The sequence below is a fragment of the Stenella coeruleoalba genome, assembly GCF_951394435.1.
Source record: "Stenella coeruleoalba genome assembly, chromosome: 2".
Classification (NCBI taxonomy): Eukaryota; Metazoa; Chordata; class Mammalia; order Artiodactyla; family Delphinidae; genus Stenella; species Stenella coeruleoalba.
This window is the reverse complement of record NC_137147.1, coordinates 31,823,355-31,837,892: the sequence shown is the minus strand read 5'-3', so window position 1 is coordinate 31,837,892 and position 14,538 is coordinate 31,823,355.

Here is a 14,538-nt window from a genome sequence, read left to right as displayed (position 1 = left end):
AGGGGGCTACTCTTCGTTGCGGTGCGCGGGCTTCTCATTGCAGTGGCTTCTCTTGTTGCGGAGCATGGGCTCTAGGCACACGGGCTTCAGTAGTTGTGGCACACGGGCTCAGTAGTTGTGGCTCTCGGGCTCTAGAGCGCAGACTCAGTAGTTGTGGCGCACGGGCTTAGTGGCTAGGCGGCAGGTGGGATCTTCCTGGACCAGGGATTGAACCCATGTCCCCTGCATTGGCAGGCAGATTCTTAACCACTGTGCCACCAGGGAAGTCCCAGGGAGAGTTACTGATCATCAACTGAGTGCCAAGCACTTGTGGGAGTATAAAAAATTATGTAATCCATGTTCCTGCCCTCGGGAAATTTGTGGTCCTTATGGTGGTTCACAATGCAAAGCAAAAAATATTTGAGGGTGGAGTCCAGGCAGGACTGCCACGTACAGTTGTGCCAGCTGTGCACTGAACAACGCTAGGGACACCACCCATTCAGACATCCTGTGCAACCAGTTTTTATACATCTGTCTTATGCCCAAGGGGGTGAGGAGTAATCAATCAGTATCTGTTAAAAGATCAGGGGTTTGTGACGTGACTATTGATCGTATCATGCCCATAGAAAGAGCAGAGTGCCCATTAACACACCTGTAACATGGATACTAAGCCATTTAATCTCCACCAACTCTCCCCCCTTGCCCCTTCTCAGAAACCCAAAGCTCTACCTCCTACTGTGGATGTTTCCTTCAGGAAATCTTCTTGCCCTGGCCTCGCTTCCCTCCCCTCTCTTCCCTTATCCATTCTGTTTGTTCTCAGCAATATGCTTTTACAGATAATAGGAAAATCTCTTCCTGGAAGCTGCTAAACTTCATCCTTTTCTCCACGTCTCCTCTGCCCCTACTCTAATGCCATAAAATTTGGAAGGCAGGAAGATCTTTTGTGTTATATTAACAATAGCTGACCGTTATCGAGCACATGCTATGTGACAATTACATTTCTTATTTAGTCTTCACAATAGCCTCATGAGATAGGTACTATTGCTATCCTTATTTTACAGATTAGGAAAGTAAGGCTCAGAGAGGTTAAGCGATCTGCCCAATTTGCACAGCTGTTGATTGGTGGAATTGGTATTCATATGCAGGTCTGAGAGTCTGGGTATTGACACCCAGCCTGGTTCTATGCCCCTAACTGTGGTGCTGTGCTGCTTTGTTGTGTTCCTTGTTCTGCCTCATCCTACCTCTCTACTTACCCTGCTTTTTGAGACCAGGAAGCTTCAACTGGAAAAGTCCTGGTAATTACATATTTCTATCCAAATTGGACTGGACTGGTTTTTTTCACAGACTGAATACACCAAGCAACACAACAGCCCAACAATAAGGGCTGAGGGAATTTACTTAAGGGACACCGTAGCTTCAGCTCTAGCAAAATGAGCTGTTTTGCCACATTCTGAAGTGGCATAAAAATCCTTCAATCAGCCATTGCCCTTGACCCCAAAATTCTACTTGTAGAAAATTATCCTACAGAAATATGTGTTTGTGTGTGAGAAGGTTAGATGTAGAAGGATTTTCACTGCAGCACTGCTTGTAGCAGGGAAATGCTGGGAGCAACCTTCATGTCTATTAATAGGTGATTGGTTATGGTGCATTTAAAAGAATGTAGCCATTTTAAAAATATGGTGGTGACATGCTATGGAAGTGGCTGTAGAAATCAGCATTCTCCTCTCTTTTCTTGGAAATCAATCAAAAACAATAAGAAAAGTGGAGGGGAAAACCCACAGACAATATTTTTTGGTGAAACTCAGGGACAAATATAATTTGCAGACTGTAAAATATGTAAAAAGGCCTGCCAAATTGCCTGATATGAGGCAGAAATCCCAAAAAAGGAAGTGAAGGAAGAGGGATGAAATGTGACATGCAGGAGGGCTCAGAGGGCACAGAGGTGAGACAGCTCCAGAAATATCTACACCTCCTAAAGTTGGAGGATGCAGCCTCAAGCAGTTATGGGAACTGGGTGAGCAAAGCTGAAAGCAGAAACCAAATGTCTAGGTTCACACCACCAGTGGAGGTGGGTGTTTCGGTTATCCATTGCTGTGTAATGAACTTAGTGACTTTTTTTTTTTTTAACATCTTTATTGGGGTATAATTGCTTTACAGTGGTGTGTTAGTTTCTGCTTTATAACAAAGTGAATCAGTTATACATATGACTTATTTTTGTTTTTTCTTTTTTTCGGCCTCACGGCATGTGGGATCTTAGTTCCCCAACCAGGGATCGAACCCGTGCCCCCTGCATTGGAAGCACATAGTCTTAACCACTGGACTGCCAGAGAAGCCCCCAGACTTAGTGACTTAGTTAGAACAACAAGTTACTATTATCTTTCGCAGTTGTGGGATGTGACAGGCTCAGCTGGTGGCTTTTGCTGGGGTCTCCTCACACAGTTCCTGTCAGATGGTGCCTAAAGATGAGTCATCTGAAGTCTCCTTCACTCACGTGTCTGGTGCCTCGGTTTGTCAGGCCTCTCCCTCCACGCGGCCTCACTATGCAGCCAGCTTGGGTTTCCTCAGACATAGTGGTCTCAGGATGGTCAGACTTCTTCTGTGGTAGCCGACTTCCCCCAGAGCAATACCTCCGAGTGGCCTGGGCCAAAGCTGAAAGGCATATTATGAGCTAGTTTGGAAGCTACCCAATGTCACTTTCACCACATTCTATTTGTCAAGCAAATTACTAAGACGTCCCAGATTCGAAGGATGGGAGGAATAGATTCCACCCCTGAATGGATCAGCAAAGAATTGTGGCCATCTTTAATCCTACATGTGGGGCTGCACAAAGAATCACATGGATGGGCAGTAGTCATAAAAAGCAGGCCTGTGTCTGTGGCTGATGGAGGTGGGGAAAACCAGCTAGCCTGGAAGGCTACCCTGGCCCCTTCTGCAGGAGCCTCAGGCAAATATCTGGCCCATTCAATGAGTAATATACAGCATCAAACTAAAGTCAAAGAGGAAAAGACTAGCAAGAGTTTCCAACAACTAAAGAATACTCACCAGGAAATGTTGCCACAGAGCAGATGAAAACTGTCCAAACATTATGCCACTGAATTTTTTTTTTATTTATTTTAATTAATTAATTTATTTTGGCTGCACCGGGTCTTAGTTTGGGTACGAGAGATCTTCTTTGCGGCATGCGGAATCTCTTAGCAGCAGCATGCAGACTTCTTAGTTGTGGCATGCAAACTCTTAGTTGTGGCATGCATGCGGGATCTAATTCCCCGACCAGGGATCAAACCCGGGCCCCCTGCATTGGGAGCGCAGAGTCTTACCCACTGGACCACCAGGAAAGTCCCTATGCCATTGAATTTTAAAAAGTGAATGCAGTAATTTCTTCTATGAAGGAGGACTACAAAACAGAAGTACAAGAACACAATTAATTTTTTAAAACTCATCATTTTGGAACCTCTAATGTAATAGTTAATTCAGGTAAGGATCATCAATAGATACTAAAACCTTTAGGTAAAATGTAATTGGGGAACAGAATATTCATGCAGTGATAGAGTATCACCTTATAGTTTAATTAGTAATTATAGAGGGAAGATACCTACTTTACTTTGGTGAAACCTGGCAGCTAGCCACCTTAACCAAGTGATCAAACTTGGAATTACTAATAGTGAGAAACCCAGACATTATGTGCTTCCTGATGGAATGCAATATCAAATGCACAATATAATTACAGCCAAAACTGTTTAATCTGAATCTAATATCTTTAGACCTAGCTAGCAGTTTATTGGAAATCCAAGTGTTAGAAACACAAATGAACTATAAAGAACTAATCAGACAAATCTAGAATGTGGGGCATTTTACAAAATAACTGGCATGTATTCGCTCTCTCTCTCTCTTTTTTTTTTAAAGGATGGAAGAGGTGGCTTCCGTGGTGGCGCAGCGGTTGAGAATATGCCTGCTAATGCAGGGGACACGGGTTCGAGCCCTGGTCTGGGAGGATCCTACATGCCGCGGAGCAACTAGGCCCGTGAGCCACAGCTACTGAGCCTGCACGTCTGGAGCCTGTGCTTCGCAACAAGAGAGGCCGCAATAGCGAGAGGCCCGCGCATCGCGATGAAGAGTGGCCCCGGCTTGCCACAACTAGAGAAAGCCCTCGCACAGAAACGAAGACCCAACACAGCGAAAATAAATAGGCCAAAATAAAAAAGGATGGAAGAGGTGAGCCTGGGGTGGGAAGTAGGCAGTGCTTTTTTTTTTTTTTTTGGCCTTGCTGAGAGGCCTGTGGGACCTTAGTTCCCTGACCAGGGATTGAACCTGTGCCCCCTGCATTGGAAGCATGGAGTCTTTTTTTTTTTTTTTTTTTTTTTTTTTTGTGGTACGTGGGCCTCTCACTGTTGTGGCCTCTCTGGTTGCGGAGCACAGGCTCCGGACGCGCAGGCTCAGAGGCCATGGCTCACGGGCCTAGCCGCTCCGTGGCATGTGGGATCTTCCCGGACCGGGGCACGAACCCATGTCCCCTGCATCGGCAGGCGGACTCTCAACCACTGCGCCACCAGGGAAGCCTGAAGCATGGAGTCTTAACCACTGGACCGTCAGGGAAGTCCAAGGCAGTGCTTCTTATGTGACAGTTCTGCACTGCTTCCACACATAAGTTCAGCTTCCAAACTTCTATTGTTTTTATTGAAAGGCATGTACTCTTTTTTTTTTTTTAGTATTAGTTTTTTTTTTTTTATACTGCAGGTTCTTATTAGTCATCAATTTTATACACATCAGTGTATACATGTCAATCCCAATCGCCCAATTCAGAAAGGCATGTACTCCTAAATGAGTAATTGTTGTAACAGAAGTTGGGGGTCTGTTCTACATTAAAAGAGGCTAAAGAGGCATAGCAACCAATGCAGTATATGACTGAACACTGGATTTAAAGAATATCTAAAAACATTTTGGGGGTAGTAGAGAAATTTGAATATGGACTATATAATAGATTATATTATGGAATAATTATTAAATTAGTATTGTGGTTATATAGGAGAATGTTCTTGTTTTAGGGGATGTAGGATGATGTTTTTATGGATGAAGTGTCATGATGTATGCAATTCATTTTAAAATGGTTTCTAAAAAGTGTTTGTGTATTGTGTGTATGGAGAGAGCAAAAGCAGATATGGCAAAAATGACAACAACTGGTGAGTCTATGTGAAGGACATATGGACGCTTATTGTATTATTCTTCCAATGTGTTTGTCAGCTTGCAATTTTTCAAAATAAAAAGTTGAAGAGAAAAAGAACACAGGAAAAGAGATGGTGAGATAACCGGAGGAGATGAAGCATGGGCTGGCTGGCAGAGCTCAGGAAAAACTAAGTATCAGAGAGATAAAAATGAAATGGAAGAAATACAAATAATAGGCAATTAAGAAAACCATAATAAGGGACACAGAGGAGAGAAATGAGAACGGCACACAAAATAGAATGGAAATGAAGATTTAAAAAAAGAGTATAGAGAAAATGATAGATATAGAACACAGGAAAAGAAGATTTAATATTATTTATATAATTGGAGTTTCTCTAGAAGAAAACCAAAACAATGGAACATATCAAATAGGAACATGATTTTTGAAAATATAGAAGACTTTAATTTATATCCTGTATCAGGACAAATTAACCCAGAAGAGTTAACTTAGAGATAATGTCCTAGTAAAGTTGTTAGACTTCAAAGATGATCAATCAAGCAAAATGATCAAGTCTCTTATAGGGGAGAAAAATCGAGCTTGCCTCAGAGTTCTCTACAGCAACATTCACTGCCAGAAGATGGTGATGCAATACTTAAGAGATCTTCAAGGACAAAGTGTTACCCAAGGACTTCATATCCAGCCAAATTACCCTTCAACTGTAAAGACTACAGATAGTCTTGAACGTGAAAGAATTCAGCGAATATCAATTTTCTGCATGTTTCTTAAGGAAATAACCAGAGGATGAATGTCAGCCAACTAAGAGATAATTGAGGAAATTATGGAAAAAGCAAGTTTTGAATACATTGACTGTGGACTAATGCTAAAATAATTCTACACATTAGGGGGATTGAAAAGGATGTAAAAATGATGTGTCCTGAGAATATATAAACACTGTAATTAGCGAATACTTGCAGAGGAAGTGAGAGAGTAGGTGAAAAGTAGAAAAAGTTTACTGATTGCCACACCTTTAATAACTGGGAGTCAAAAAACATTCCTTAAAGCTGACAAACCAAGTAATAAAATAGCACTTTTAAATACAAAGATAAACTCTGAGAAAGATATTATTGACTAAAACCCACCAGGAGAGGAGAGGAAGGAAAGAAGAGGAAATGTGCTTACTTTGTTTTTAAATTGTTCATAGTAAGGAACTAATAGACATTTGTTAAATAATAGAAAACTAGAGGTATTAAAGTTTTCATTGTAAAAGTAACTTCCGAAAACTTCCAAAATTTGAGAATTGCTCACAGCAACAAGGACAAAGACTACATAGTAAAAGGTTTTTAAAAACTGTCAAAATACAAAGTATAGTATAATATTCACATGATAGAACTAAGGCTAACATATGTGACTTATCAATAAATGTTTAAATAGGCTTAACTCACCTATTGAAAGAAAAAATAATTCAGACTGTATTCCCAGGCAAAACCGACCTTATGCTGTTATCAAGCAAATGACCCATCTAGGACAAAGTGTTTTCCAAAAGCCTGAAAATAAAAGTATGTATAACGCTGCATGAGGCAAATGCAAAGAAAAGAAAACCCAAGTCCTAACCTCAATATCGCATCAGGTGAAGATGAAGAGAGGCACTTTATAACATTCAAAGATGCAATTCACAATGAGGTTATAACAGTTATGAATGCCCGTGTACCAAATAACAAAGCACAATATTCATAAAGCTAAAATTACAGGAGATACGGAAGAAACAGACAAGCAAATCAAGAGTGGGAGACTTTAATTCACCTCTCTCAATCAGTGATCTAGATTACCTAGAAAAAATAAATTGGGATGTAGAAGGCCAAAATACCATATCTGAAGAAACACATACAGGTTCACAATTTCTTATCCAAAGCCCTCTGTAATTTTTCAAAGTTTGGAAAGGTGATATAGTACATATATCATACATTATATAACATCCCAACTGGGGTTTGGAGCAGTACCATAATCAAACGCATTGATATTTCTGTAGTAAATCATATGATGAGTTAAATAAAGACTATAAATCGCCTCATACCAGTTCATTATAGGGTTTGCTGTCAAAAGAATGAGAAAAAAACGTTCAGATTTCAGAGCATTTTGATTTAGGATGTGCAGAGTTGGGAAAGCGAATCTGTATTTGATTCTGTAACCGAGCGAGGGCTTGTGTGCTTGAGGCTCAGAAAGCCAAACCCTGACAGCAGGTGTTTGCAGCAAAGTAAGGAATTTTTTTTTTTTTTTTTTTTTTGCAGGGCACTAAGCAAGGAGTGGGAGACAAGTATCAGACCCGCTCCATCTTGGTCTTTGAGTTAGGGATGTTTTAAAGGGGAAGAACAAAGAAACTGGAACTAATCATCGTCTTGTGACATTTCTGTGATATTTCTTAATCGTGGTTTCGGCAGTCAGGATGTCTTTGGTTTACAATTCTCTGGGCAGCTGGTCCATGGCTTGAGGTGTCTGTGAGCTCATCTTGCCCTGGAGAAACAACCTGAGTTTGTACATTAATGGTGATATCTATAATAGCAATTTTAGTACATTAACGATGTTATCAACCACAGCAATCTCAGTCATCTGACTCTGGTTGATTAGTGTTTAGTTAGCACCGGATTGAGGTCAGAGAGGACAAGAAAGGGATTGAGGCCAGAGGAGACAAGCAAGGAAATAAAGTTTTGGATAGAGAGAGTAATCGTAAACTCAATAAGGTAATCCGGTTCTGCGGGGCTCAGTTTCAATTCCATATAGGGGAAATTTTTAACCTGTAGCTGTCTAAAAAAGGAATGAAGTATCTTGAAGTGCCTGTCACGGGGCTGGGGGCAGGTGGGTAGGTGAGGTTCAGGCAGAGATGACCATTTTTCATGAGACTCAAGTATCAAGTATCAATCCAAACAGAGACTCTAGGGTTAGACTGGTTGGGGGAGGGGAATATGTTAGAGAAGGGGGATGAACAGAAGGGGTTCATACCATTGTAAGTATCGCCTGTTAGTTATAAGTCTGTTGTGGTTAAAGCAAAATGGTACCTGCTCAGTGTTGTAACATGTGGTTGGGAAATGTGTATACACTACGCAAGCACTATCTTTCAAACACTCTCAGAGGACTGATCTCATTACAGAGTAAATATGAAATGTGCTGAAAGGTACATGTGGGGTGCTGAAAGAAACAGCTATCTGGTCCTCGTGTTTCCTGGAGTAGAGATACCACTGGAGAGAGTGATACCACTCCTGGAGTATTTCTGGACACTTTCTAGTCAACAAAACACATCTGTAACTGTCTGAACTGGGGGCTTCATAGCTGGGGCCACAGCAAATTTTCAGGTAGTCAAGTGACACTGATAATCAAGGATGTGGCCCACCTCTGTGAGCTCAGAGGTCACGTGGATGCCCTTGAGAGGAGGCAGTGGTGGGTGGAGGGCATTAGGCCTTTGATGGACCGTGATTGGCTGACTTGATGATTATGAGCTAGAACTGGGGGATGAGGAAGACAGCTCCCAGTGTCTTACAACTTTTACCGAAGAAGTTCTTCCATGATCCTCCCAGAATTGCTCAGGCTGTGATTACCGTCACGCTCCGTATGGATCCTACACCACTCAGCCCGGAAAATGGTGAAGTTGGTTGAGTGGAGTTTAGCTTCACCTCCTGAAGCACTCTTACCTACATGTAAATGTAAGCAAATATTCCGTGGCCGGGAGAGAGCAAAGTGCATGGGAGACTAAAGTTCCCTGGGGGCAGAGAAACATGGACCCAGAGGGTCAGCAGTTCTTTATAACACTGATTTCTGTTCAGCTTACACAAAATTACACAAGGCGCACAGGTGGATTTTAGAGTAGGCAGAAAGTGACGATAAGCACGGACAAGAAAATAAAAATCTCACCACCTGCAACGAGCATGGTTAATATTTCAGTCTGGTGGCTTCCAGCTGGGTTCCTGGAGGACCCAGGATTCTGTGGAGGTGCTTTTAAGACTCCATAAATGCTAGTTAGAATTTAATAAAAGACTGAGAAAAATGACCACATAAAAGTTGCAGTAAGCAAACATACAGCAATAACCTCGTGGGGACCACCAACATAGGGATATGTGCATCTCTCTGCTGGCTCTGGGCATTCACTCACACTTTGTCATAGACGTGCCCCTGTCGGCAGGCTGGAGCCTGGTGGGAAGGTGCACCCATGGGAAGTCCCACAGGAGCACAGGCAGCTCACGGTGCAGGTCCGGATTAAAGGCCTCCAGGCTCAGGCCCTTCCCTTTCGCATGTGGATGTTCATCTTTCAGAGAAGTCACGGCTTTGCAGCAAAAGGTGAATTTGTAACACATCCTGATGCTGTTGCTGTTGTTGTTGTAAAATGATATGATGGATCATTTTAGCATCGGTCTTTTATGTTTATTATTGAGGCATGGTAAATATCTTTGAACAGAAATAACTTTTTATAAGTGGCAGGATGATAGTGCTGAATATTAACCTTCCCCATCCCTAAACCCACACAGTCCTGCATCCTGAGGTACTGCCCCTGCCTGGCCTTTAGAGGAGGATTTCAGAAATGCAGAGAGAAAGAAGCAAGGGAATACTCAGCTTTTTATTTGAAACTGAGAGAGGAGTCTTGATCGCTTTCAAGACCAAGGTCTGAACAACAGTCTCAGAGGATCTGGGAGTGGGAGGAAAGAGAATCAGAGAGGAAGCCAGAGAGAAATGAAGCCCCTTGGAAAGGGGTTGCATCTTGTCCCCCCAACCCACTCAGGGTCACGACCCCAGGTTGGGGATGGTCATCTGAATAAATCTGGGGGCTCTGGGGGCAGAGAGGACCTGTGATCTTTCCTGGGCGGGGCCTGGGGGAATCCACTGTGATCTAGGCAGCACCCTGCCTGCTGTGGGCACAGAACCCAGGTTTAGAAAAGTAATTCTGAATGAAGGCTGCCAAGGGACCCTGTATCCTCATCGGGGTGGCAGGCCAACCCCAAACCCTGCTGGTTCTTGTCTATTTCTAGTGTGATCTGACCCTCCAACCTCCTGTGAAAACCCCTCTTTTCTTCTACCCCGCCCCCATTTTTGTTTAAGACCATCAGAGTTTTTTTTTTTTTTTTTTTTTTTTTTTCTGTGGTTTTCAGTCAGGCACTCTGGACCACACAAGATGCAAAACATTGTTATATTGGATTCCCCTTGTTGGGGGTAGGGGATGGTGGGGGGAGAGATACAGCACACAGGGCCTTAGAGGTTATTGTCAGGGTTCTCTTTCTTGATCTGGGGGATGCATACTGAAGTAGATATTTTACTGTTCATTATATACATGCAGTCTGTTCGGTGCAATGCTAGGTCACACTACCAGCCCTGACAGCCATTTGAAATCAGCTGAAATGCTGAACTCAAACAATCATGGCATAGTATTATCATAGATTTATTATCTACATTTTAAATCCTTCAATTTGCCTCTCAGAAAGTTGCCCAATTAGGAATATTGTAAAAGAAAACAGAAGAGGGAAGACATATAGGAAAGTTGGAAACATTTTGTCTACAAAGTCAGAAAGAAGATGCTTAAGCATTTTTGGACATTGTTTTATATCTGTGTGCTTGTAAATGATCTCTTTCCTTGGTTACGTGTGAATCATTAGAGCTTTACATGAGTACTTGGAGGAGATTTCTCACTTGAGCGTAAGGAATGATACAATTTCTGTTTTTATTAAATAGAGAATCCCTACTCCAACTAAACATATGTTAAAACAGGTTGAGGGGTCGCCAAGTTATCATCAACTGCCAGGAACCCAGATGTCCCCATCTGATTATGGGAAGGAGTGCGGGTGTGTTGGTCACCCTTACATTCCCCGTAACCCCTAGAGCGCTGTTAAATACATGTATGCTGCAACTGCAATCGTATTGCAATGTATAAATGTATCAGCTCAAAATGTTTTACACCTTAAACTTACAGAATGTTCCATGTCAATCATATCTCAATTTTTTAAAAGATGCTTTGTGCGTGCTAGATCTCATTCTGTCATTTTTATCAGAAAAAGCAAACGAAGACAAAATTTTAGCTGCCCTTACCAATGCTGCCACCAGATGGCAGCAAGTCACCTCTGATGGGATTGCCCTACACCTAGGACTGCTGGGGCTTGGGGACCAGGGAGTAAACAGGGGTGTGTGTAGAGGCCATGAAAGGGGTACGGATGGCATTTTGTTTGTTTGTTTGTTTTATTTTGTTTTTGTTTTGGGCCATGCCACGTGGCTTGCGGAATCTTTTTAAAATGTTTTATATTTTTAATTTTGACTTTTTATTGACGTAGAGTTGATTTACAATGTTGTGTCAGTTCCTGCTGTACAGCTAAGTGATTCAGTTATACATATATATATATATATGTGTGTGTATATATATGTTCTTTTTAATATTCTTTTTATTATGGTTTATCACAGGATATTGAATATAGCTCCCTGTGCTATATAGGAGGACTTTGTTGTTTATCCATTCTAGTTTGCATCTGCTAACCAACCCCAAACTTCCAATCTATCCCTCCCCCGCCCCCTCTCCCCCTTGGCAACCACAAATCTGTTCTCTATGTCTGTGAGTCTGTTTCTGTTTTGTAGATATGTTCATTTGTGTCATATTTTAGATTCCACATACAAGTGATATCATATGGTATTTGTCTTTCTCTTTCTGACTTACTTTACTTAGTATGATAATCTCAAAAGGCATTTTTAAATGCATAAGTTTAATCTGTGACATATCTATAGTTATTGGCTACCAGTTTCTTGAGACCCAGTGGAAACTTCCCAAGCCCTGATGGAGATGGCCAGCCAGGTACCACTGGCTCTGAGCCATGTCTCCAGGTGGCCCCTAATTTCTGCCAGGGGAAAGCTGCATTTGAGGAAAGACCTTGATTTCCTTTAGATCAAGAAAATTTCTGGGCTTCCCTGGTGGCGCAGTGGTTGAGAGTCCGCCTGCCGATGCAGGGGACACGGGTTCGTGCCCCGGTCCGCGAAGATCCCACATGCCGCGGAGTGGCTGGGCCCATGAGCCATGGCCGCTGAGCCTGCGCATCCGGAGCCTGTGCTCCGCAGCGGGAGAGGCCACAGCAGTGAGAGGCCCGCGTACCACAAAAAAAAGAAAATTTCTGATTGTACGAGGTTATCTCCTGCTTTATGCTTCTGGGCTTATCGCGTCTTGAGGATCTTAGAAGCAAACAGGTGATGCTTGCGGGATCTTAGTTCCCCGACCAGGGGTCGAACCCGGGCCCCAGGCAGTGAGAGTGCTGAGTCCTAACCACTGGACAGCCAGGGAATTCCCAGGATGGTGTTTTGATATAGGAAATTCTTTGTAGAAAAGGCAAAAACCTGTTAGAAGTATAACTCAGCCTTACACAATTCGCAGCGTCTTACAGCACTATGTATAAACAACTTTTTTGTTGATTAGCCTAATTTAAGACTATTTTTCTACACATCCATATTTCCTCTTCATCTTTTATGCACAGTAGTTCTGAAATATCATAAGCTTCTCTTGCTTTCATGGTTTAAATATTCTCTTCCAAATTCCAACACTTTTAATTGATTTGTAAAAAGACCATGAAGAATTCAAAATTGGCTTCCTTTCCCATTTAAGAAGCACCTATAACCTTTGTGGAAGACCTACTTTGTGTGAGGCATTTTACATATCAAGTTCCTTTTATTTCTCACAACAGCACTGTGAAATATTTACCATTAACCCCATTACACAAATGAGAAAACTGAGGCACAGGGAGATTTAAAGATTGGTCCCATAACCAGTCAGTGGAAGGGCTGGGGGGCTGAACCCCAAACCTGTCGGCCTCCACACTCACGCTTGTCTCATAAGGTTTTTCCACATCAGCACTGCTAACACTTTGGGCTGGATAATTCTTTGTTGGCAGGGCTAGGGGTGGGGGCAGTGTGGTCGTCATCCTGGTTATGGCAGGATGTTTAACAGCACTGCTGGCCTCTACCCACTTGATGCCAGCAACGCCCCTCTCCCGACTTGTGCCAACCAACAATGTCTGCAACATCGTCAAATGGCCTCCGGGAGGCAAAGCTGTCACCAGTTGAGAACCACTGATGAACTGGAGGCTTTGGCTGGGCTTCTGGGTGCTGCCTTAGAGCAGGGAGACAGGGCTCTGCCAGGTGCTGGCTGTTCGAGAGTCCTGCTCTGGCCGCCTTCCAGCTGCTGCCCTCCCCACAGGGTAAGGAGTCCACGGAGCCAAGGAGACATGCCCCCCTGGAGCAACCCCACCCTTCTGGACCATGTTCTATTCTCCAGGGCCCATGAGGACTTACTTCTAGTTCTCCCGGCAGATGGAGTGTGCAAGCCTACCCCCGAGAGGTGGCCCAGCATGTTGGCTGAGTGGGGAGCAAGGCATCCTAGACGTGCCAACTGTGTGTTTTGGACACAAACATGCACACAAGGCTCCTCCGATGAAGGATGGTGGTGAAGGTGGGAGAAGGGTGGTGGGCTATGGGCAGGGGCCTCCCCTGGAATCTTGTGCAATCAGCCTGCAGATGTTCGGGTGGCCTTTCCAGACCCCAGCTGCTGGTGTAGCTGGCGGGCGGTGTGGTCGTAGGTCACACATTTTTGACCCATCAGCTTGAAGACCTCAGAATCACCATATTTGCCAACAGAAAAGGGCTCTTAGGCTCCAGGCTTTCTCCTGAATTACATTTTCTGTAGAGAAATTTTCACTGTATTTCTTCCTCACTTGGTGGTCACTTCTCACCAAGAAACAGCGTTTTTCTCCTGTAAAAGCAGAAAGGAGTCAAACCAACAAAGACACACAGAGAGGTGGGGCTCAGCTGGGCCGTCTCACCCACAGCAGGCTCCTAGCGGGTACAGCCAGCTCTGCAGAGGAGAGATGATGGCTTGGAATGATGGCCCTGCCCCAGTTCCCCCAAAATGGATCTATCTTGAGGAATTCACACTGAGATGACCTCCAGGTATACTTGGTCACAATTAATACAGGGGTGGGAATGTTTTATCTCATTTGGAATTACTTAAAGTACAAAGCCTACCTATAATCCCCATTAATGGATATTTATAATGTTTTCAGTTAAATTTTTTTATTGAGATATAATTGACACGCATTATATTAGTTTTAGGCGTACAACACGATTATTTGTGTATATTGTGAAATGATAAGTCTTGTTAACGTCTGTCACCATACCCAGTTACAGAATTTCTTTTTCTTGTGATGAGAACTTTTAAGATTTATTTTCTTAACAAGTTTCAAATATGCAATACAGTGTTATTAACTATGGTCACCATGCTGTACGTTACATCCCCATGACTTATTTTATAACTAGAAGTTTGTACCTTTTGGCCCCTTTCACCCATTTTTCCCACTTCCCACCCCCCAGCTCTGGCAACCACCAGTCTGCTCTCTGTA